Raw genomic sequence first — 24,132 nt, 5'->3', positions numbered from 1 at the left:
TAAGTGACTTGAAATGTACAAAGACAGTCCCAAAACGGGGACTATTCAAAAATTACTCCTAATGAGTAATTTTTGAACGGGTACTAAGTCAATGCGAACATTAATTTCAATAATATTAAAAATAAAACATACAACAATGACTACTTTCTTAATAATGTCAATTAACAAAAACTAAGTAACATGACTAATTTTTCATTTTAAATATCTAATCTAATTAACATTAATTAAAATTATCATTTTAAAAACATTAACATTACACAAAACTACTACTAACTATTACACAAATTTTAACACTTAAAAAAAATAGCTTCTATCCTAATTCAACATGCATCAATACTAACTACTACTAATTAACCTACTAACTACTACTAACTATTACACAAATTTTAACACTTCAAAAAAAAAATGGCTTCTATCCTAATTCAACATGCATCAACACTAACTACTACTAATTAGACTAATTAAACAAAAAAGATTAATTAAAAAGAGATTAAAAATACCTAATTACTTTTAATAATAAGTAAAAAGGAAGGATGAGAAAGAAGGTGGAGGGGTGGACGGCGACAGTGGCTGTGGTGGACGACGGCGGTGGTGGCGGCAACAACTTATACAAATAATATAAATAAAGACAAGAAAAGGAAAAAGGAAAAGGTAAAGGAAAAAGAAGAGATAAATGACAAACCTGGAGTGGTGGTGGTCGGCGGAAGGAGAGGGTGGTGGTGGTGGTGGTGTGGTGGCGTCGGATTTGGGGTCGAGTTTAGGGAAAAACTGGATTTGGGGAAAAATAAATTGTGCGACATGAACAAGGCTGTCGCGGCTGAGTTTCTATTTAAGAAAGATCCTGACGGAATTTCCGTTAGGAAAGTCAAACACTGTTTGACTTTCCTGACGGAAAATCCGTCAGGATATCCCAAAAACACGGTATCCTGACGGATATTCCGTCAGCATGTTTCTTTCAATGATTGCTGTTTGGGTAATAATTGAGGGAAATATCCTGACGGAATTTCCGTCAGGACTCAGTGTTTTTGGAACATGCTGACGGAATTTCCGTCAGGATAGTCAACGTCTCTTTGACTTTCTTGACGGAAATTTCGTCAGAATGTTTCATTCAATTATTGTCGTTTGAGTAATAATTTGAAAGGGGGCGTGTGACTGATTATCCGTTAGTAATTGAAACTATACTGACGGATGTTTCGTCAGGATATAATGGCGCCTTTAGATTTTTTAACGCGCCAGTATCGTCTGACGTATATTGACGGATATTCCGTCAAGAATTCAATGTTGACGGAATATCCGTCACAAATCCGTCAGTATCTTTAAACATGTGACAGACTTCAAATTCCGTCAGAAATACCGTCAGTTTTTCGTGTTTTTTTTGTAGTGGAAGTTTGGTGTGAGGGGGCCTCTAACTCATCCCAAGCTTAAGTGGGCTTCGAACAATTTCTACCCAGGTTCATTTTATTAGACATATCCCATGATCATTATTATGTTCATTGGTTAGGCCTGAGGATCGTTTGTCTCTGATACCACTTTGTAACATTCCCATTTAATCAGGAGCCTTTAGCTAGACATTCCCAACTAAATAGGACTGTTACCATCTCGGTTTCCGAAGTAGTGAATAACAAAGTACAACAATACCAAAGTACTTTAATTAATACTTAGCAATTACATAATATTACAACTTATTCAATCTAGACATAATATAAAACTTGATACAACTCGCAACAGAATAAATAAAGTGATTACTAATCTAAGTGACCTAGACAACAACTATGGTCCAAGTTAAGCTCACGTCCCAATGCTCCCAAGTTAGCTAATCTTTAGTACCTGTCAAATCTGCTCCCTATTATGGTTCATCACAGGTGTTCACGAATACACTGTCAACCACGAGGTTGAGTAGGAATAACTAATAACAGTAGATGACAATAACAATATGAATATGCTTGATATGACTTAATAGAACCATTCAGCCGAGTTCATCACTCGCAACACTATTCATCCCGCCAATCTCTGGTCGGGGCAGTCTCAACCCGAAGGTGAGAAAACACACTACATTACTATAAAGTAATGTCTGCCTCAACACACAGTTGATAAATACCCACCAGACGGTCTGCATAACCAGCCTGGGGCCTGCCTCGAGAATTCACGATTATAATCGTCTGCCAGAATAAATCTGATAACCACTATACATTACTATAAGTAATGTCTACCAGAATAATTCTGCTAACTAATACAAATGCCATCCTTATATGAATGCAACGATAAATAATAATAATCAGCCGGATATAATCCACAATAATCAACCACAACGATATAAAAAGTATACTTCCAGCCACAATACTCATGTGAGAAACAACAATAACAGCCAGCTGAGTAGTTATCCTACTTGGCACGCAATATCCAATTAAGCAGCTCAAGCGATCCAATAATGAAGCACACAAACCCGATTATAAATTCTTCACAATCCGTTACCTAACATATTAATAATTCATTCAATTATTAATTATCACATTTTAATTATTATTTATTCAATTTAATTATTTATTTATTATATTAATTTAATTAATTACAATTTAGTTTAATTAATTATTTTCCGTGTAAACGATTATGTAAACTCGACTTACTAACTAATTTAAACAAACCATGCACACCCACACTATCCCGTGAGAATCACGTGAGAACAACGCACAACACCAACCAACCAACACGGCAAAAACCGAGTTCAAACCCCCTCCTTTAACCCACCTATCACGCCACCCCTAGCCACCATCAGTATCACCCAAACCAGCCACACCCTAGCCTACATCATGGCCAATCCCGACAACCACCTACCTCCTGCTAAAACACCACCAGCACCCTAAAATCTCACGCCCTAAACACCTCACGACACTACTAATATCGAAAACCCGACACCACCCTCTCACTCAACCTTACCACCTTTGGCCACCACCGCAATCACCACTGACCCATGGTGGTCCCAGGGATGGTCCCTCATCTCCTTGACCCAAGGACACCACCACAGAAACAACCCAACACCGGCAGCCACTCCAACCTGCAACACCCCTCTTTTTCACGCGTTTCTAGCCACCACAACAACCAAGCTGCCGCCTTTCTCCACCCTAACACCTACCCAGATACCGGCAACCTCACCTGAACTCTAGCCACCCTAGTTTGGTCCCACACGACGCAAGCCAAGACACCCACGACTCTTTCACCACACAAACACCCATAAACAACCACTATATCGCCATCCACCATACCAACCACCACCTACGACCACCCCATTACCACCCTTAGGACCGCCCACTGCCGACAAGACCAACCACCCAAGTCCCAGGTTAAATTGTCATGTATACACGGGTTAAAACCCGTCTTAATTACCCACGACAGCCACCTTTTAGACGCGCAAACCGCCACACACGGTGGTCAACGATGGTCACAAACAGGCTTAATAGAATCACGATGGTCAAAAGTAACTACTAAGGTCAATGTCGTCTATACGGTGGTATACGGTTGTCCTATTTATACAGTGTATAAAATTGTAAATAAACGATTAAATTATGTTTCGATCTTACCTTTTATCGCTAATTGCTTCTCCCGTCTCCAAAATCTCCTTCTCTTCTTTTATGAATTACTTTTCAGATTATTATGTATTTATAATCTAGGTTTAGGGTATATGAAATACCAATTAGGAAACTATTACTGTTGAACCATATAGATATATATTTTTATGTTTTAATGATGTCAAGAGTGCTTTATATTGTATATACTCGTTGCGCGTAATTGTTTGTTTAGTCTTTTAGATTGAACTTACTAATCGCAAGCATTAAGGAATTGTGATGGAAGTATGATGAGTTTATACTATGATCAAGCCTTCAATCAAGGATTAAGACATTACAAGCTGTTAAAGTATTATTCAAGCATTCATGAGAAGATGAAGCTCACTTCAAGATTAATCAAGCTTGAGTAATGAAGAAGCCTACATTTGAAGATCTCCTAAAAAAATTAGAATAGTGTAGGTGGTTATCTCGTAATGGTAACGTAAGAGTGCACTTCTTAGATTGGTAAAGTTATAGCCTCACAGCTATAACATTGCTTATATAAGAGCTTAATGTTATAGCTCTTCTACTATAACATTGAGATGTCAAGTTTATATAATGCACGACTAAAATGTTTTTTTAAAATTGTTTTTAAAAAATATTTTTGTCTCATTTAAATGTTTTTTGCAAAAGTATTTGTTTTATAAGGAAGCTTATATTCATATTAGGTGTGGTTTTATTTTAAACTTATAATTAGTAATTATGTTCAATCAACTTATGAGTTGAGTCATATTACTAATTAGGGTTTCTAATATTACATACTCTTAAACCCTAAATCTAACCTAATATCAAGCTAGGATTTTCACAAAAATCGAGGCCCATGAGCCGTGTTGCTTTCGCGTGAACTTAGCAATATAAGTTGATCATTGTTAAGATTTTATTCTCTAAAATTATCTTAACATATCTTTTATATTTGACATGATATGGTTATATATGATAAGGATTTTTTTGTTATGGAAAATCTTATCATATCTTAAAATTTAAGGAAAAGATATTAAGAGAATAATTGATAAAATTATCTTTTTGTTATTCTCTATTCTCTCCTAAGATTTTAAGGATAGAAATAATAAGATATGATTTGTTCACATATCTTATTTTTCGGCCAACTAGGGTTTCGTTGAAACCATGTATATTGCTTCCTCTTGTTCTATAAATACTCTACACTTTGCAACATTGAAAGTAAGACCTTTGAGCATAAGTTGTGATTTTATTTTAAAAAGCAAAACCTTGTTTTAGGGCAAGAAAACCGTTTTGTTTATTTTCGAAAAAGGTCGTGTGTTTTATACTTGTGCATTCGTTCTTTCATTATCGTTATAAGATAATAATTCTTAATTGATTTCTTACTTGTTCATTAACGTAAACTTTTATTAGAATCATTAGTGCTTTATTATTAGTGTAAGTTAGTCACTCGAGTATTTAACGATACTTACATGAGTTACAACTAGGGTTAGTTGTACGAGTTGGGTTAGTAAATTTGTAATCCGTAGAAATGTACTAAATTTATTAATCGAGAATAGTGGACGTAGGTTTCGATTTGTGAAACTGATTGTAACACCCCCATATTCAGAGGAACCTTAACTAGGCCTTCCTTAGGATATAAGGGCGTTACCATCTCGGTTGCCCGAGGATAGCAATATTCAAGTGTCGATAAAAGAACTATTAAGATTTATTACAAGCGATTTAAACCAAAATACAATATAAAGGTACAACTCAAAGACTATTCACTAAGACTGCCATATCTCGTGAGGACTCATCCCTGCCCGGACTCCAGTTATCATCAACACCAATACCTGCTAAGACTGACTGCTCACCATAAGGGATCACGGCAGACACATAACAAACAAACCACACAAGGTCAGTACTGAGATAAGACGCAGCAATAACGACTGCAACTATCAACACAATACGATGCTAACAGTCTTACATACAATCACAACAAACCAACATCCTCTATCACTGACTGTCCACTGGACCAGTCCTGCCAGTGGGGGACCGCAGCCGTACCCACCAAATCCCCGCTCATCCTACTGAGCGATAACCCTGTCCATTAATGTGCACATCCTTCGTGGCGGGTTCCACGGTATATAAACTAGGGCGTGAAGCCACTCCCGCAAGTGACCCCACTCAGCCGAGGCCACGCCTCGCGAACCACGATCACAACCATAATCACAATACCATTACTATATCAAACAAACAAACACAACACAACAACCAACTGACACGCTAGACCATCTACAGAAACTGAGTAGGCGAACCTACCTTTAAGCCATCGCAACCAATCCATGCCGACGCACAACATGTCCAAATACCAAGCAACGCCTACAACCAGTACCCATCGTCTATTACTAACAGGCAAACCCTAACTAAAAAACAAGGACACCGATGATGATTATGACATACCTATTGGGGAGAAAGCTCAGCAAGAGACCGCTACCCGACACAAGTGACGCCCTCCTAAGGTTCATGGATCTTCAAAAAGGCTTCCATGGAGGTTTTGAGGTGAAGGGGAGGGAAAGAGGCGACTGAATGATAGAAGGAAAGTGGCGGAAGTGATTTGCGGATTTAACAAAACGCGATATAAAACCCTCGCTGAAAACTGGGTACTCGATCGAGTACCCAACATACTCGATCGAGTATCCCCCTACTCGATCGAGTAACCTAGCTACTCAATCGAGTAGCCTCTACTCTATCGAGTACCACTCTTAACACGCAACCCAAGATGACTTCAGCACTTACTTCTAAGACTTTTCCCGCTCCCAAGGTCAGTCAACGCTGGTCAAAGGGTCCCTAAAAGGACGGGTATTACAGTCTTTCCCCCTTAAAAAGAACTTCGTCCCCGAAGTTCAACTCACCCCTCCCGCTCCCGACACGGAACCAACACGATCTCATCAAGCTTCCCGGTCAAACCATTACCTTTTGGAAATCCCATCCCCCCCATGTCATCATCATCACCGTCCACATTTATACCTATCGATTCTTACCACTATCATGCAAGCGTTATCACAGTCAACCGTTATTCTATATATATATATATGAAACGTCTGACTCGCAATGCGAATCGCCACTCACGATCACCCAACATACAGTAACAACTATCAAACTATCAATCTAGAACATGTCTCATATTAACTTTCATGTGGTACAACTAATGCCACCATGTTACTTGGCAACGTGATTCAAATATGATTCATCGCACTATAACTATTTTTCCATAACCGTCTTTTGAAACATACAACCACACTCACTTTAAGGAACTAAAGTAATTTGTTATACTTCCGGATTTTTTTTTTTTTTTTTTTTTTTGGTTATTAAAGCAAAACAAAATACCAACAACATTGTGAACAAGCAAAACATTATTCAAAAACAACCTTTTTATTTCGCGACATTACTCTTCCCCTCTAAAAAGGAACTTCGTCCCCGAAGTTCACTACCCAATTTCAACGCATAGTACTTATTATCTAATTCAAGACATGGGTTAAAGCCTATTATTTATTGTAGACATTACTCGCTAAGCCTAAACTCGTTAAATTATAAATCATACATAACTCTCCGGGACAACTAGTCACCAACGATAAAGCACGTTAACATTGCACGCTCAGCGTATGACGAAATGTAACTTCAATGAAGAAATGATAAGATGACATATTGTAATGTTAAAACAACAAGAAACTGTCACCACTTCACTAATCGTTATCAAGATGTATATAAAACCGAAACTTGACTTCCAACATATAAAATTAATGGTTCAAAGGTGTAACTACGCACTAATAGCCACATTAAACATTAAACTTGCAATTATAAAACAATTGAACATTTTAAATTTTTCGAAAACCTCCTGTAACAGTGCTACTCGATCGAGTAACTAGCGATACTCAATCGAGTGCCATGCTACTCGATCGAGTGTCTTGGCTACTCGATCGAGTGGCCTACCGGTCAGAAACTTTTCCCTCCTTCCTTCCTGCAGCTACTCGATAGAGTACGAGGTACTCTGTCGAGTACCTACAGGTCAAGGTGTTTTATAAAACCTGCCATAGATCACGTACATGCATATCTTTGTCACATAAAGATCGAGTCGGGACGACTCCCCCGACTTCTAACATCCTGCAACAAGTCAAAGTATCAAATCCGGCCTTACGGCCAACAATACAAGTCTAACAAAGTGTCAATAAAACAACTACTAATGTCTAACAACGATACCAACGCCTAAAACCAACTACCACTAACAAAGATAAGTACAAGGAGTATCACTCCTCCTCCTGCTGCTGCTTTGCTCAAACATCACCTCATCATCACCACCACCCGAAGTACCTGCTCCCGATGACCTGATCCCCGCATCCACTCCTACTTCTGATCCTGGGCCCACGTACCATGGAGTCAAGCCACCGTAGGGGAAGGACTGAGGTGCCCCCCACGTCGACTGATCCACCCCGTAGGAATGGAAAACCCCTGAGTAGTCCCCAACTCCACTCCACCAAACTGGATGCGGTCCCTCGGTCCCTATCCCCTGTGCGTACGCCATCTCGTGCATGTTCCGGAGTGTCAAGGTAGATGACACTCTATCTGCCAAGTAGCTGGACCGCGTCTCCGGGGTGTCGAGGTAAGGGTAGCACGGAAAAGGATCTTTGCTGGCTGCCAGGCGCTACGGGCGGCCTGGTCTCTCGAGGCCCTCTCCCTCACTCGACGGGGTCCCCTCCCCACTCTGGGTCTCTCCACCACCTGAACTCCCGCATTCTCGTCCTTCGTCGGCTCCGGCATCTCCTCGAGGATGGTGCCGTCGATGAGATAGGTCTCGTAGTCATGGGGGGTATGTCGTCATCCTCCTCCTCCTCATCGGAGTCCACCGTCACTACTGTCGGCTCCAAGGGCTCCGTGGGTGGGAGGTGCTCAGGAGCTGGAATCTTCATCCAACTCATGCCCCACACCCTCCACGCTAGGCTACCGTCAGCCAAGGTCCTCAACCATTTCAGGTCGAGATAGTAGTCACGATCCATGGTGGGCACTGGGGTAGCTAGAGGCACGTATTCCGAAGAAGCCTCAAAAGAGGTTAGCTTTTCAGCTAACCGAGTGGCAATAGCGCCACAACTCAGGTACCGAGAAGAGGAAGAAGCCATCAAGGCAAGGGCAGCACAAACTATAGAAGGAGCATTGAAGACCACTTTCCTGGCCCGCTCCGGCCGAGGTAAGACATCGAAGTAAGACCTCATGATTATTCAATTTATCGATATCCTTTCTGACATAGAGGAGGTTCGAAAGAGAACGGAGAAAGACCCTCAAGGTAATATGTTGAACGTCATTAATCAGCATGTTGCTCGAGGTGGGAGCTTGCTTCCCAGTCAAGCAAGGCATTAGGCGCGACGCCGCACTCACCGGAATATCGGTGATGGAGTCCTTGGGAGGCTTGGCCAACCCAAGGTGAGAGGCAAACAGATCCATAGTCAACAGAAAACTGGTATTCATCAATCTAAACTCAACAGTCTGGCCCGCTGGGTCATAGCTAAAAGAGCTCATGAACTCTAAGGTAAGAAAAGGGTAAGTATGCTTCCTCAGCCTATACAAACCCGTAAAACCAAAGGTCTCGAAGATGTGACGGACATCCGTCTCTATCTCCAACTCCTCTAACACAGTAGTGTCTATACACTTCGTAGGTCTCATCTTGCGTTTTTGTAAAGCTACAAAACGCTCCCTCTGCTTGAAATCAACAAAAACAACTGAAGGGTATTCGGGGACTGCGGGCACCACAGGTCCACTCCCCTCCCCCGTCTCAGGTGGGTTACCCCTCCCCCGCTTACTTTGGCGGATTCCAAGGTTCAGTCTCGGCATCTGCTTTAGGCATAAGTTCAAGCAACTTGTATAAACATGCAAACATCTACTTCATGTAATCCAATCTTAACATGCTCAGCTAAGTACACAATTTTACCAACGAATTTGACATGTGAAGCACATAATTCATGCTATTAACCTTGATTATCACCCTATGTACATACATTCGTCAACCGTTTCTAAATTTTGACATACAAGCTCATATTATTACTACTCATAAGCCGTAGTTGTGAAAGAAATTATCATGGTGATTACATATGCTCAACAAATTCGAATATCCTAGCATGCTTCTAAAGGTTGTTCCAAACACACTTCTAATCACATGTGAGGCATTCTTACTAGTTCTTGGACAAGAATAACTTAGAACATATCATTATCACCCTTCAATATTATGAACAACAACTCAATTAAAATTTTCAGACGGTCTTTACAGCTGTGATAATTTTGGCATATTTTCATCAAGTATTGTTTCTATTTTCATATTGAAGTTCAACTCATACTTATAATGTCAATTACAACATCAATTTTCAATTATAAATCACGAATTTCCATTTGAGGCACTTTTAAGACGGAGTTTTAAGGCAACTTTCTAAGGGTAAAATCATCAAAATCTATCCTCCAACATGATATAAACAATACTTAAGGCTCAATTCTACCATCTAACCATTGTAAAACAACCAAAAATCAATTTCAATTTTGGAAACCCTAGAAATTTCGATTTCAAATTTTGCAATTTCTAATCTAATTTACAGCAATTAGTCACCAACAAGCATGAAAAGAAGGCATGTGAATCATATTTCAACCATCAAAAACAATAACCTACCCATGTGAACCGAAAATTTCAGATTATTTCACCATTCTTACACATTCAAAGCAATAAATCGCATAAATTAGGAAGGAAAGCATACCTTGATTGATTAAAAAAGCAAAAGAACGGAATTAAACAAGAAAATCAACCCCAAGAATCACCACTAACCCAAGAGAAAGAGAGATTTTGAGAGGAATTAGGTTTAGCTATTTCGAAATATAGAGGAAAGATGAGGAGAATGGGAAAGAAATAGGAAGAATAGGGGTTTTATGAAAACCCGTAGGATTTGCTGTACAGTAACCTACTCGATCGAGTGCCTGGGGTACTCGATCGAGTACCACCCTACTCGATCGAGTAGGAGCTGAATCATCGAGTATCTGCAGAAATTTTCCCACATCCCGACCTCATAGCTTCCTACTGGATCGAGTGAGGTCTACTCGGTCTAGTAAACACCCGCACTCGGTCAAGTATAGTTAAGTACTTAGTCAAGTACGACGTAAATCAAAGGTACCGCAAAATAACACAAGCGTGTCGATTCCAAACTAAGTTCGAATTCAAAGACTAATTATCACTTCGATCACATATTAAAATCATTACTCACGCACCACGTATCACTTTATTAACAAGGTGTATGCCACCTTACGCTACACAACTATCCCAACTCGGTTTACCTGCTACCGAGTCACTCTTGGGCTTAGTCACGTCATTCTATCATACTTAAAACTTGTCCTAACGTGTTGCCGTCACCCTCGCTTTCACCATAAAATGAAACATGTAACTAACCTTAACTTATACTTTCCTATAACACATAATTATATACTCTCCATAACAACTCAATCTATCCATATTCTTTGACGCAATTATAAGCAATTTGTTTTACTCAAATTAATTGTCACGCAGCGGAAAAGTTTCAACTAATTAACAAAGCACATACACTTTACCATATGCTAATATTCGGACTTTCACTCAATATTTCTATAACTATCATCATCGTAATCTCGGCAGGATTCACAAATTCGCTTACAACTTCCGTCATCATTAACTTTTAGCAATCACCTTCGTCACATATCCCATAACTATCATATAAGCTTACTAACCATTCAAAGAACTTCAATAATATCATCAACAATTACTTTACACGGCCCAAATACTACCGTCACACCCCTACTAACTTCTAACAAAGACTTAACCGGAGGCAGCTCCGGCACAGTTAACATACATATCTCACATAGACACACGGACTCCACATTCCCATACCATGTGACTGGCTTAAGCGTCATGGGGCCAAGATTTTGAAATGAGGGCGCCTACTCACCCAAAACCTAGCATCAGCTGGGGCTCCCATTACACATACACCAGGTTCATTTTATTAGACTCTCTACGTTCATTATGTTCATTTGTTACAGGTTCCAAAATCGTCTCTCTGATACCACTTTGTAACACCCCCATATTCAGAGGAACCTTAACTAGGCCTTCCTTAGGATATAAGGGCGTTACCATCTCGGTTGCCCGAGGATAGCAATATTCAAGTGTCGATAAAAGAACTATTAAGATTTATTACAAGCGATTTAAACCAAAATACAATATAAAGGTACAACTCAAAGACTATTCACTAAGACTGCCATATCTCGTGAGGACTCATCCCTGCCCGGACTCCAGTTATCATCAACACCAATACCTGCTAAGACTGACTGCTCACCATAAGGGATCACGGCAGACACATAACAAACAAACCACACAAGGTCAGTACTGAGATAAGACGCAGCAATAACGACTGCAACTATCAACACAATACGATGCTAACAGTCTTACATACAATCACAACAAACCAACATCCTCTATCACTGACTGTCCACTGGACCAGTCCTGCCAGTGGGGGACCGCAGCCGTACCCACCAAATCCCCGCTCATCCTACTGAGCGATAACCCTGTCCATTAATGTGCACATCCCTTCTGTGGCGGGTTCCACAGAAGGCGAAACTAGGGCGTGAAGCCACTCCCGCAAGTGACCCCACTCAGCCGAGGCCACGCCTCGCGAACCACGATCACAATCATAATCACAATACCATTACTATATCAAACAAACAAACACAACACAACAACCAACTGACACGCTAGACCATCTACAGAAACTGAGTAGGCGAACCTACCTTTAAGCCATCGCAACCAATCCATGCCGACGACAACATGTCCAAATACCAAGCAACGCCTACAACCGCAGTACCATCGTCTATTACTAACAGGCAAACCCTAACTAAAAAACAAGGACACCGATGATGATTATGACATACCTATTGGGGAGAAAGCTCAGCAAGAGACCGCTACCCGACACAAGTGACGCCCTCCTAAGGTTCATCGATCTTCAAAAAGGCTTCCATGGAGGTTTTGAGGTGAAGGGGAGGGAAAGAGGCGACTGAATGATAGAAGGAAAGTGGCGGAAGTGATTTGCGGATTTAACAAAACGCGATATAAAACCCTCGCTGAAAACTGGGTACTCGATCGAGTACCCAACATACTCGATCGAGTATCCCCCTACTCGATCGAGTAACCTAGCTACTCGATCGAGTAGCCTCTACTCTATCGAGTACCACTCTTAACACGCAACCCAAGATGACTTCAGCACTTACTTCTAAGACTTTTCCCGCTCCCAAGGTCAGTCAACGCTGGTCAAAGGGTCCCTAAAAGGACGGGTATTACACTGATCCACTTCAAAATCGTGTGTGTCTCCCTTCTCTTTCGTTTGTTTCGTTTTTGTTTACACTTTGCTTTAATTCATTGATTAGTTGATTAGTTAAAGTTTAATTAATAAACTTTAAATAATTAATTACTTACAATCGAAAAAGTTGGCTAGGTTCTTAAATCCTCAATTCACCCCTCTCTTGAGTATTTCGGCTATTGATAGACTCTTCAATTGGTATCAGAGCCTCGTTCTCTTGATTGCCTAACCGCAAAGAGGTGATCTGTCTATCTTTAATTATCTTATCGTTTTATATTCCGCTGTCTATCACGTGATAAATGGATTCCAAATACCTTAAGTGTCCCATCTTTGATGGGAAGAATTATGGTTTTTGGAAGAACATGATGACTCACTATGTGAAGGGTCATGATTGGGAGTGCTGGAGGTTTATCCAAAACGGACCGCATAAAATATTGGTAGCATCCACTGAAGGCACTACCTATGAGAAAAAAGGAAGAGGATTATGTCGAGGCTGACTACAAGAAGGCCGAAAAGAATTCTAAAGCAATAAGCCTATTGCAGAATGACATGACTACTACAGAATTTGATCGCTTCTCTTCTTGCTCAATGGCCAAGGAAATATGGGACGACCTTGAACTTGCTTATGAAAGTACTTCCATTCTTAGGAAGCGCTGCATAGATCAGTATGGAGCGAAATGAGTCCTTGGATAGTATGTCCGCACATTTTTCGAGCATCATAAATAAATTGAAAAACCTAGGAGGAATCGAGAGATCTTGCAAACCTATCCTATCAAGAACTCATTGGTGCTTTCATGGCCCATGAACTCACTCTAAATGCTTATGAAGGAGAACCGAGTAGAGGTAAAAACATGGCCTTAAAAAGTGAGAATGTCAGCTCCGACATAGAGGATGAGACCGTATTGTTTGCTCGTCGTTTTAAAAATAGAATCTTTCGAAACAAGCAAGCAAAATCATCTGCTAATAACAACAAGTCTTTTAATAAGAAAGAAACAGAGTCTAAATCATCATTTGCAAACAGAGGTTGCTTCAAGTGTGGAGAATCTGATCATATGATCAATGATTGTCCCACATGGGAGAAAATTAAAGACAAGACAAAACGTGAGAAGACAAAGAAGGAGTTCAAGCAATTAATGATGGCTTCGTGTTGGGGAGATCTTGACTCAGAAGATGATGAAGGATCTGAAGATAACGAAGTAGCAAATCTTTGTCTCAGCAGCGTCAGTCTTCACCTAATCTCTGACAGCGACGATGATAGCACGAATTCTCACCCAAATTACTGCTTTCTAGGAGAAACAGACGAAGATGACGATGATGAGGTTAGTTATCTTGAACTCAAAAAGCGTGTCAAGAAACTATCTAAAAATGCCCTAATTGAATTCTTTGAGCAATCCCTTGACAAATGTCATGAACAAGATATGGAACTAAAGGATCTAAAAGAACAGATTCTTGATATTGCTGAGGAGAATCATATTCTAAAGGCAAAAGCTAAGAAGTTGAAATCTAAAGTTACGACAGATAAAGCCACAACATTAGATACTGCTAATGCTGAGAAGAAGGAACTAAAGTCCAAAGTTATAGCTAATGAAGTTATAACCTCATACCTAAAGCTTAATATTAAGCACCTTCAAGCCAAAGTTATAGCTAGCAAAGCTATAACTTTAGAACTTAGAAAAGCCAAATAACTTTTAAAGACTAAAGTCACATCTAATGAAGCAGTGCTTTTAGACCAAAAGAAAGAAATAGATTCTCTCACAAAGCAATCAAAATAATCTAAAACTGACATGATCAATGTTAAGAAACAACACTCAGATGTTGTATTTATTCTTAACAAAAGGTTCCAAGACTTTCATGATAATTTCAAGAAGGATAATGACGTAGATCATATGAAATGTCTTGAGGAAATTAAGACCCTAAAGGACTTACTTTTACATGCGAGGAAAGTTCATGATAAGTGGGAAGGTAGCACAAAAGTCCTAAACTTCCTAACCGAACAATCTGACAATAATATGAAGATGGGGTTAGGACATGAGTGCTACAGCCATAGAGATCACTCTAAATGCAAATCAATACCTTCTGATCCCGATTTCAGAAAAAGAAAATAAGCTGATCTTCCTGAATGTCTGATTTGCAATTATTGTGGTCATACGGGTCACATCCAAGACAATTATATCAAACGTGTACATGATATACGAAAAAAATACCGAATTTGTTAAAACGGTTGACACAACAGTCGAGGATGATGAATCCCCTATAGATGAACCTAACAAAGAGAGGAATAATAACTTTCGTTGGTTCTACGACATGGCTTTTGATTACACCAAAAAGCTTAGCACTTCACAAACTCCTTATCAACCTAAACAAATTAAACCTAAACACAAGGAGACCAGATATGTGAGACCCAGGGAATTCCCTAGACCTAGAACTCCTCCCAAACAAAACTACCTAAAGTTTAGAAATACGATTATTAGACAAGTTTGGATACGAAAGGATTTAGTATATAGAGTAATAACAGTAAAGGACCCAACCTAGTTTGGGTACCTAAAAACTGTATCTAATCCTTTTGCAGGTAATGGTGAAAGAAAACAATCAATGGTATCTTGACAGTGGATGCTCAAGACACATGACTGGAGATGAGAATTTGTTTCTTTCACTCAAACCTTTCAATGGAGGAAAAATGACTTTTAGGGATAATAAGAAGGGTAAAGTGATTGGCGTGGGCAAAATTCGAATTTCTAAATCTCACGCAATCAGTGATATTTATCTAGTGGATGGTCTCAAGCATAATCTACTTAGCATATCTCAACTATGCGACAAAGGTAACAAAGTTATTTTTCATACAAATGTTTGTCGCATTATAATTGAAGGTACAAGTAGTATTATTCTTGAAGACCATAGAAAAAGAAATGTGTATATGGTAGATTTAAATGTTGTGCCTACTAACTCTTTTCTGTGTATGAAAGTTACACTTAATGATCCTTGTTTGTGGCACAAATATTTTGGTCACATTAGTTCACCTATCTTGAATAAACTCAAGAGATGGGACTTGGTTGAAGGACTACCTAAAATCAGGTTTGATCAAGAGAAGATGTGTGATACTTGTGCTCGATGCAAACATGTGAGATCATCGTTCAAACCTAAAAGAGTTGTAAGCATGATGTGACCATAATTGGCGCATATTTAGCCCCCGAATTACCATTGTTTCCATGCTTTTTAGTGCCTATTTGGGTCATTTCTTATCTTTAGTTCTTTGTTTTGCATATTCTTTGAGATTTTGATCCCTTGGTAGGAAAGGAGTAAGAATCTTGCATTTTCATGGCAAAACAAGGCTAAATTGATTGTATTCAATGACCAAGCATCAAGAAGAGACAAGACTAGAAGGCCTTTGTACATATTATAGTAGAAGAACAATGTTGAGAAAGGATCCTTGCGTCCCCAAGGAAATCCCCAAGGAATTTATGAAGAAAAGGGAAGAAAAGAAGAAGAATTGAAGCTGACCAACAATCCGAACGGATTGCAGACAATCCGTCCGTCCAGCCAGCACAATCCGAGCGTCCCTCCTTGGAATCCGCTCGGATTCCCCCTCAACAATCCGAGCGTCCCTCTCCTGAATCCGCTCGGATTGCGCAGCCCAAATCCGGCCGTCCCGACTCTAATCCGCACGGATTCCTGCACAGCACGGATTTCATTCTTCAAGCTACGAAAAGAGAAGCCCTTCTCTCAGAAAATACCGGGTCCTCCTTGCTCAACTTAAAAAGTGTAATTACTAGTTTAGCCCTTAGTTAACCCTAATGCATCCTCCCTAATTTTCACTATAAATACCCCATTAGTCTAATTAGAGGAGCATGTTCTTCTTATCAATATTTAGAGTAGTTAATATCAATCAAATCTCTCTTCAATATTGTAATCAAGTATTAATCAAGTTTTAATCCAAGTTTTAGTTCTTTAATCTCTCTCTTGTTCTTCCTTTATTTTGGGTAATTAGAAGATTATTGGGTTTATTGGGAGATTGACAACCTTCCATCAATCATCAAGTTCTTCTATTATTCTTTGCATTATTATTTTGGAATCATTAGTAGGTATAATCTCTTAATCCCTTTTTAATTATTGCTAATTACTTTCATTTATTCATCATGTTTCATATTGTTGGTATGATTGACAACCTTGCTAGCATGATCAACATGATAATGAGTGAGTAGTCTCTTAGCTAGGGTTTAATGGGTGATTAGGGGAAACCAACATGGGGAATGATTCATGCTTAAATCAATATGCTTTCATATCTTATTTGCTTGCTTGTTTTGATCTTAATACATGCACATGTTATATTTGATGAAATGCTAAGCCTATGAATCCTTGCATTTACTATCATCTCCTATCTTTTCAATGAGACTTGTAAGACATAACCCAACTCGAGTCTTGTTAGACCATGCATGTGTTGAGTAGGAAAGATTAAGTCGACTTGTAGGTGTTGTACAATCTAATCGATTCGGCTCCGGGACCCAAACTTTCCTAGGATTGTAAGATATAACCCAACTCAATCCATCACAACAATAATTGCTTGCTTATAATTTGAGAACATGTTTGTATGATCATATCCCATGATTCCCCTATGAACCCATGACACCCTAGTGCCTTTAATCAATTGTTTACACCCCTTATTTTATTCATCTTGCTAGTTTATTTTCATTGTTATTTTAGTTTAGTAACCTTCTACATCAACCCAATTTGTGACACCCCTAGACACCACTAGTTACAATAGAATTCTCATTTCAATACCCGTCCCTTGGGATCCGACCTTTACTTACCTCTTTACTAATTGTAGAGTTGTTTGTGAAGTATAAATTGTGTTTTGTATCGACCATTGACCAACGACCACATATACTTAATTGTGAACACCAAATGGCCTCGATCAAAAATGGCGCCGTTGCCGGGGACGGTGTTTAATTGATTTAAGATTTCTTTTATTGTTATTAGTTGTGTCTCTTTCACCTTGGGGAAGTAGAACTCCTCAAGGTTTGTTCTAATTGTTTTTGAGTTGTTTGATATTTTGCATGTCTAGAAGGTTACAAGGTGATTTGTTACCTTTTGACCGTGAAATCGAAAGAACCTTGACGAATAATAGGAGACTTGTTAGGAGGAATTTGAGAGGTGTTGGTGAAGTTGTTCAACCCACTAGTGAGTTTGTCAATCCTTTCGAAATAGAAGGAGAAGAGAACCCATTACACAATATCCCACAAAATCCACCTACAATGCCTAAATTCTCGTCACACTCTATACCCACCGAGGAGAATCTACCAAATGGTACTCCTACACCGCAACATCTCACCGGAAATTTTATTGCCAAGTCCGCCTTCATCCAACTAGTTGAGAGGAGCCAATTTGGGGGGATGTCAAGTGAAGACCCTCATTCTCATATGGAAACCTTTTGTGATTATTGTGATGCTATCGCTCAAACGGGCGTGACTCAAGACCAAATAAGATGGGTCTTATTTCCTTTTTCGTTAATCGGCACCGCAAAGCAATGGTTGAAGGGCCTTGATAAGGCCACCCTTGGAATAGATTCTTGGAAGAAGTTAGCTCTAGCTTTCTACAAAAAATTCTACCCACCGGAAAAGACTAACATGCTAAGAGCTCAAATTACGGGTTTTAAGCAAAGGGATGAAGAATCTTTGTATGAAGCTTGGGAGCGGTTCAAAGGTGTTTGTCGCTCATGTCCTCACCATGGACTTAGCGAATGGTTTTTAGTACAACAATTTTGGAATGGTTTATATGAAGATTCAAGGAACATTCTCAATATGGAATCAAATGGAATGTTCACCGAAGTTGATGACAATCAAACATGGAACAAGATTGAGGAAATGGCGGTCCATAATTCACAATATAGTAGACCTCGCAAGGCTACTAGAGGAGGAAAGTATGAAGTGGACTCCGTTACTCAATTGGGTGCTCAACTTAGTGCTCACATTGACACAATCAACTTGAAGTTTGAACAAGCTATTGCTAGACTTGAGGAAAACTCAAAATCATCAAAGCATCATGTCAATGCCATGACGGCATCCTCATCAATCCCAAGTGGGATATGTGAGAATTGTGGAACTTTGGGTCATGACCCAAGTGAGTGTAGGGGAACAACCGAACAAGTTAATGCTTTCCAAGCTTACAAGAGTGGTACCCCTTATTCAAATTTTTACAATGAAAACACCAAGTTCCATCCAAATCTCTCATACAAAAGCCAAAATGTTCAAAACCCTCAAACAACTTACATTCCACCACCCATGAGAAACCAAAATCAAAGACCCTTTTACAATCAAAACCAAGGTTACCAAAATCAAAATCCATACAATCACCAAAATGACCAAGGTTTTGATGTCCAAAAAGCGGTCCTCCAAATGCAAAAGAATCAACAAGAATTTTTCACTCAAATGCAAAAAGATAGCCAAGCAAAGGACACCACCATCAATAACATTCTAGCTCACACCAAGATGTTGGAAACACAATTGACTCAACTAGCATCTTCAAGCTCACAAAGACAAAAGGGGCAATTACAACCTCAAAGTAATCCCCCTAGACATGAAACGGTTAGTGCCATTCACTTGAGAAGTGGTACAAGGTATGAGGCACCGAAGAAGCAAGTTGAGGATAAAGTTGTGCAAGCTAGTGAAAAGGAAGAGATTTTGCAAAACTCCAAAGATGGAGAATCATCAAAAGAAGAAGGTTCAAAGAAAAATGAAGACAAGGCCAAAGAGAAGGAGCCCATTGTGATTAGACTTCCTTTTCCAAGTCGTCAAGCCAAGCCCAAATTTGATGATCAACTTGGAAAGTTCATGGAGATTGTGAAGAATTTAGAAGTCTCAATTCCTTTCACGGAGTTAATCAATCACGTTCCGGCCTATGCAAAGTATATGAAAGATATCCTCACAAAGAAGAAGTCGATCCGGAAACTTGAGACTATCGCCTTCACTAAGGTGAGTAGTGCAATACTTCAAGGGAGTTCACCTCCAAAGTTAAAGGATCCGGGAAGCTTCTCAATACCGTGTACCATTGGCGACACAACGATCAACAAAGCCTTATGTGATCTAGGGGCTAGTGTGAGTGTCATGCCGTACTCAGTAAGTAAAAGGTTGGGAATGGGAGAGCTTAAATGCACCAATATCACACTCCAAATGGCCGATAGATCGACGAAGACACCATTAGGGATATGGGAAGATGTCCCCGTGCGAATTGGGAAGTTTTTCATCCCGGTGGACTTTGTCATTGTTGATATGGAGGAAGATTCCAACATTCCTATCATCTTAGAAAGACCTTTCCTACACACCGCGGGTGCGGTGATTGATGTGAAACATGGAGAGCTCACTCTAGAAGTGGGAGATGAAAGCATAACTTTTAATCTTGACAAGACCATGAGAGCTCCTCGTTTGCATGAGCCATGTTTCATGATTGATCATTATAGCCGGAAAGATGAAAGGAAGAAATTGGAACTCCAATGGAAGAAGAAAGATGAAGATGCTCCATTCAAAGAGCAAGTGAATTGTGACAAGGAGAGCTTGCAAGGCTCATCAAAATCAACCAAGGAAGAAGAGGATGGCCTCATTGGCCAAGAGAAGAAATTGGGAGAGTTGTCTCCATCTAAGCAAGAGATTTTCAATGATCAACTCAATGAAGTTTGTGGTCTTTGGGACGACGAGTTTGAAGGGATTTTTAATCCCTACATTGGGCATGCCATCGATCATGATCAACAACAAGGGCCACGGTCTATTGAGGACCTCTACCATAATAATGAACAAGCTTTTGATTACTTCTTCAAGGTGTTGAGCAACATCAACAACACCTTGAACATGCCCCTTGACATCTCATCAAGAATGAGAGTTTGGTGGAGTCCTCCCTAAACCACCACTTGTAAATATTTCTAACTCCCTAACTTACATTTCAATTTTTTGTATTGCATTTTTGTCATTTTTGGATTTTTATTTACTTTGATCAAAATAATTGTCATGTAAGAGAGAAGTGAGGGAGGGACTAATGACTTCAATTGATGTGTAGTGCCTTACCTTAGTGTGGGGATGGCAATTGCCTAGGCTATTCATGCCTTAGTAGTGCCCCCACAATGAAGAACACAAGAAATGAAGAAGAATGGAAGAATGGTAAAGGGAAATGCATTGTGCACGAATGGAATGAATCCGGTACAAAGGACTGAGAATCCGAGCGGATTGTACAAAATCCGCCCGTCTTCAACAATCCGAGCGTCCTGCCGAGAAGACGCCCGTCCCGAGCCGAGCTGAAAATTGAGAATTCTTGATCGTTAAAGAATCCGAGCGGATTTACGGAAAGACGCCTGTCTCATAGAATCCGTCCGTCTTGTGAAGAAGATGCCGTCTTTGCAATGAAGAAAACAAAGAAATTTCTCTCGGGTCAAATCCGTCCGTCCCGCAAAAATCCGCCCGTCCCATCACGAAAGAATCCGAGCGGATTCCCGAGAATCCGCCCGTCTTTAGGCGAGTTTCGAAAATTTTGAAGTCTGCGAGAATCCGCACGGATTGGGCCTAATCCGCACGGATTGCCCCTGCGTTTTCGAAAATTTCGACTCCTTTAAATACCCTCCCACCTTCATTCCTTCATTCATTCATTCATAAACACTACCCACAACATCAAAACCCTCATCCTCTCCATCACAAAAACAAAAACCCTCAACAAAATCCACCAAAATCAAATCAAACCATCCTTCAAACAACAAATCAATCACTCCATCTTCAATAAAAATCAAAACCAAGAACAAAATATTCAACCCTTGAGTCGATTTTTGATTTCATAAAGGCAAAGCCTTTCACCTTCAAATCAATTTGGGCGTTCTACAAATTGAAGATTTTTGACTCTTTTCTTGGTTAGTTCATCAAATGGCAAGGACAAAGGGAGCAACAAAGGCACCAAAGGCAAAGGCTCTCTCTCAAAGGCAAAAAGCTCTCCAAACAAAGAAAGCTTTGGCAATGGTGGTATCGACACCAAACTTGGAAGTGCAACCACAACAACAACAAATTTCTATGGGAGCATCACCTTCTACTCCGGTAATCGATCAACTCTTGCATTATCCGGAGGTAACTTTTATTTCCGATACCCATAGAAATACATTTGTCAAGTTTGCTATGAAATCAATTCAATCCACCAAATTCATATGTAAAGATGCTTTGGAGAAATTGGGTGTTCTTGAACAAACAAAAGCCTTTTTCAATGTCATGGGTTTGAAGAAATTGTTTGAAACAAAGGAATCGACATACCCTTCCCTTGTCTTGGAATTCTTAAGTACTTTAAAAGTTACCAAAGTTGAGAATAAGGAAAATCTTGAGTTTCGTCTAGCTAACATTAGTAGACGCATTACCTTTGAGGAATTAGGTGAAATTTTGGGTCTTAGCGATGAATCGAGATATCTTAAGCATTATGGAAAGTATGACCCCGAGCCTCTTTGGGAGGCAATCTCCGGGAAGAAATTTGATGATTTTCATGCTTGTCGTGCTCTTTTGGTCCATCACCGGGGCATAAGAGTATGGCACAAAGTTGTGGGAAATACCATAATTGCTAGGAAAGACACCAATCATTTCACAAGACTTGATTTTATTCTCCTTGAATTGGCTTTGAATATCGGAAGAATCCACACCAAGCCTTTCAATTCTTTGAGGCTATTGGTTGATAGATGGCTCCATGTTGATAGTGGGAAGAAGGGTACAACCGTTATTGTTAATGGCGGCCTAGTCACGGTCCTAGCCAAGCACTTTGATCCTAATTTCAATAAGGATAGCAAGTACAAGGCAAAGGAAGGTGGCCATCTTATTGATATGCCTATCATGATTAACAAGTTCAAGTGGGTTGCTCAAAACCCTCTTGACACCAAGTATGGATGGCTAACAAGTGAAGCTAGATCATTCACCTTACCCTCGAAGATTTGTCGTCTAAGTGTCCACCGGACCAACTATCTACTTCCCCTATCCGAAGAAGCCGAGTACATCATTCAACAACAAAAGGGTGATCATGAAACCCCCTCCTCTTCCATTGTTATACCGCCTTACCCCTTTGTGTATGAAGAGTTCAAACCGGAAGGAGTTGAAATTGGGAAAGACTATGTCACTCTTCTTATGCAAGCCATGCACAAGCAAGCTTATGAAGATCGGAAGAATGCTTATTTGGCTCAATATCCTCCCCTCTTACATTTAGCTAGGCAAGGACTCCTTGATCCATCTTGTCCTTTGCCTAGTTGGGCGGATAAAGAAGCCTTGTTTCCGGGTGCATCTAGGGACGTGGTAGAAGACAATGAGGTTGTTGGAAATGGTGAAGAATTTGATGATAATATTGAGGAAGAAGCAAATGAAGATGAAGAAAGAGATGGTGAAGATGATGATGAACAAGATGATGGAGAAAGTAAAGAAGAAAGTGCCAAGGAAAGTGGCAATGTGACCACTTCTCATGAGGGAAGTGATGATGATGATAGCATGATGGAGGACTAGCAAGCCTTGGAGACTCCTACACTTCCATGGTTTGTGTCTATATCTCTTTGTATTTTATTTCTTTTTGATCATTGTTGGTTTAGTCCTAGCAACATCAAAGGACTCACACCTCGGTACCATTGAGGTGTTCTTTATTGTTCCCATTTGTAAAATCCAAAATGACAATCTAGTTTCATGCATAGCTTAGTGTGTGCATGAACTATACCCATCCTTGACATTAGCAATAGTGTCTTATTTGGTTTGGGGAAGTTAATGCATACACAACGGGAGGTAATCTATATTATCCTCTCCGTCATAACAAAACCATGCATCATGTAGTGTAGCTTAGTGTAGAATTGCATTTAGTATAGAAATCATGCATCATCTTTGCATAATTTCCATCATTTTGGCCATTGAGGACAATGCCCATATTAGTGTGGGGATGGGAATTCTAACACTTAACTTTTATTCAAAAACCCATAAAAATTGAAAAATTTCAAAAACCATAAAAATTTGAAAAATTGAAAAATCCAAAAACAAGTTCATTTCCTTTGTATATATTGTCTTGTATATATTGTGTTTGTTCATCCTTGTTCACTTTGATTGACTACGCCACATCCGAGACATGAGGATATTGAAGACCGCATGGTATGATCTTTCCAATCTCCTTTTTCCTCTTTATGTTAATGACTATGTGGCTTTATTTTGATTGATGCGGTA

At 39.7% G+C, this 24,132-nt stretch overlaps 1 non-coding gene across 1 annotated transcript; it reads right to left on the bottom strand.

Moving 5' to 3' along the window:
• Nucleotides 1-18,564: 18,564 nt before the first annotated feature.
• LOC141589137 (small nucleolar RNA R71) lies at nucleotides 18,565-18,671 on the bottom strand. The gene has a single exon (XR_012520087.1). It is a non-coding gene; the product is annotated as a small nucleolar RNA R71 (small nucleolar RNA).
• Nucleotides 18,672-24,132: the final 5,461 nt, after the last annotated feature.

This window comes from Silene latifolia, chromosome 6 (genome assembly GCF_048544455.1).
Source record: "Silene latifolia isolate original U9 population chromosome 6, ASM4854445v1, whole genome shotgun sequence".
Classification (NCBI taxonomy): Eukaryota; Viridiplantae; Streptophyta; class Magnoliopsida; order Caryophyllales; family Caryophyllaceae; genus Silene; species Silene latifolia.
Note: the sequence above shows the minus strand (reverse complement) of the source record. Positions and strands in the feature narration are given on the sequence as shown.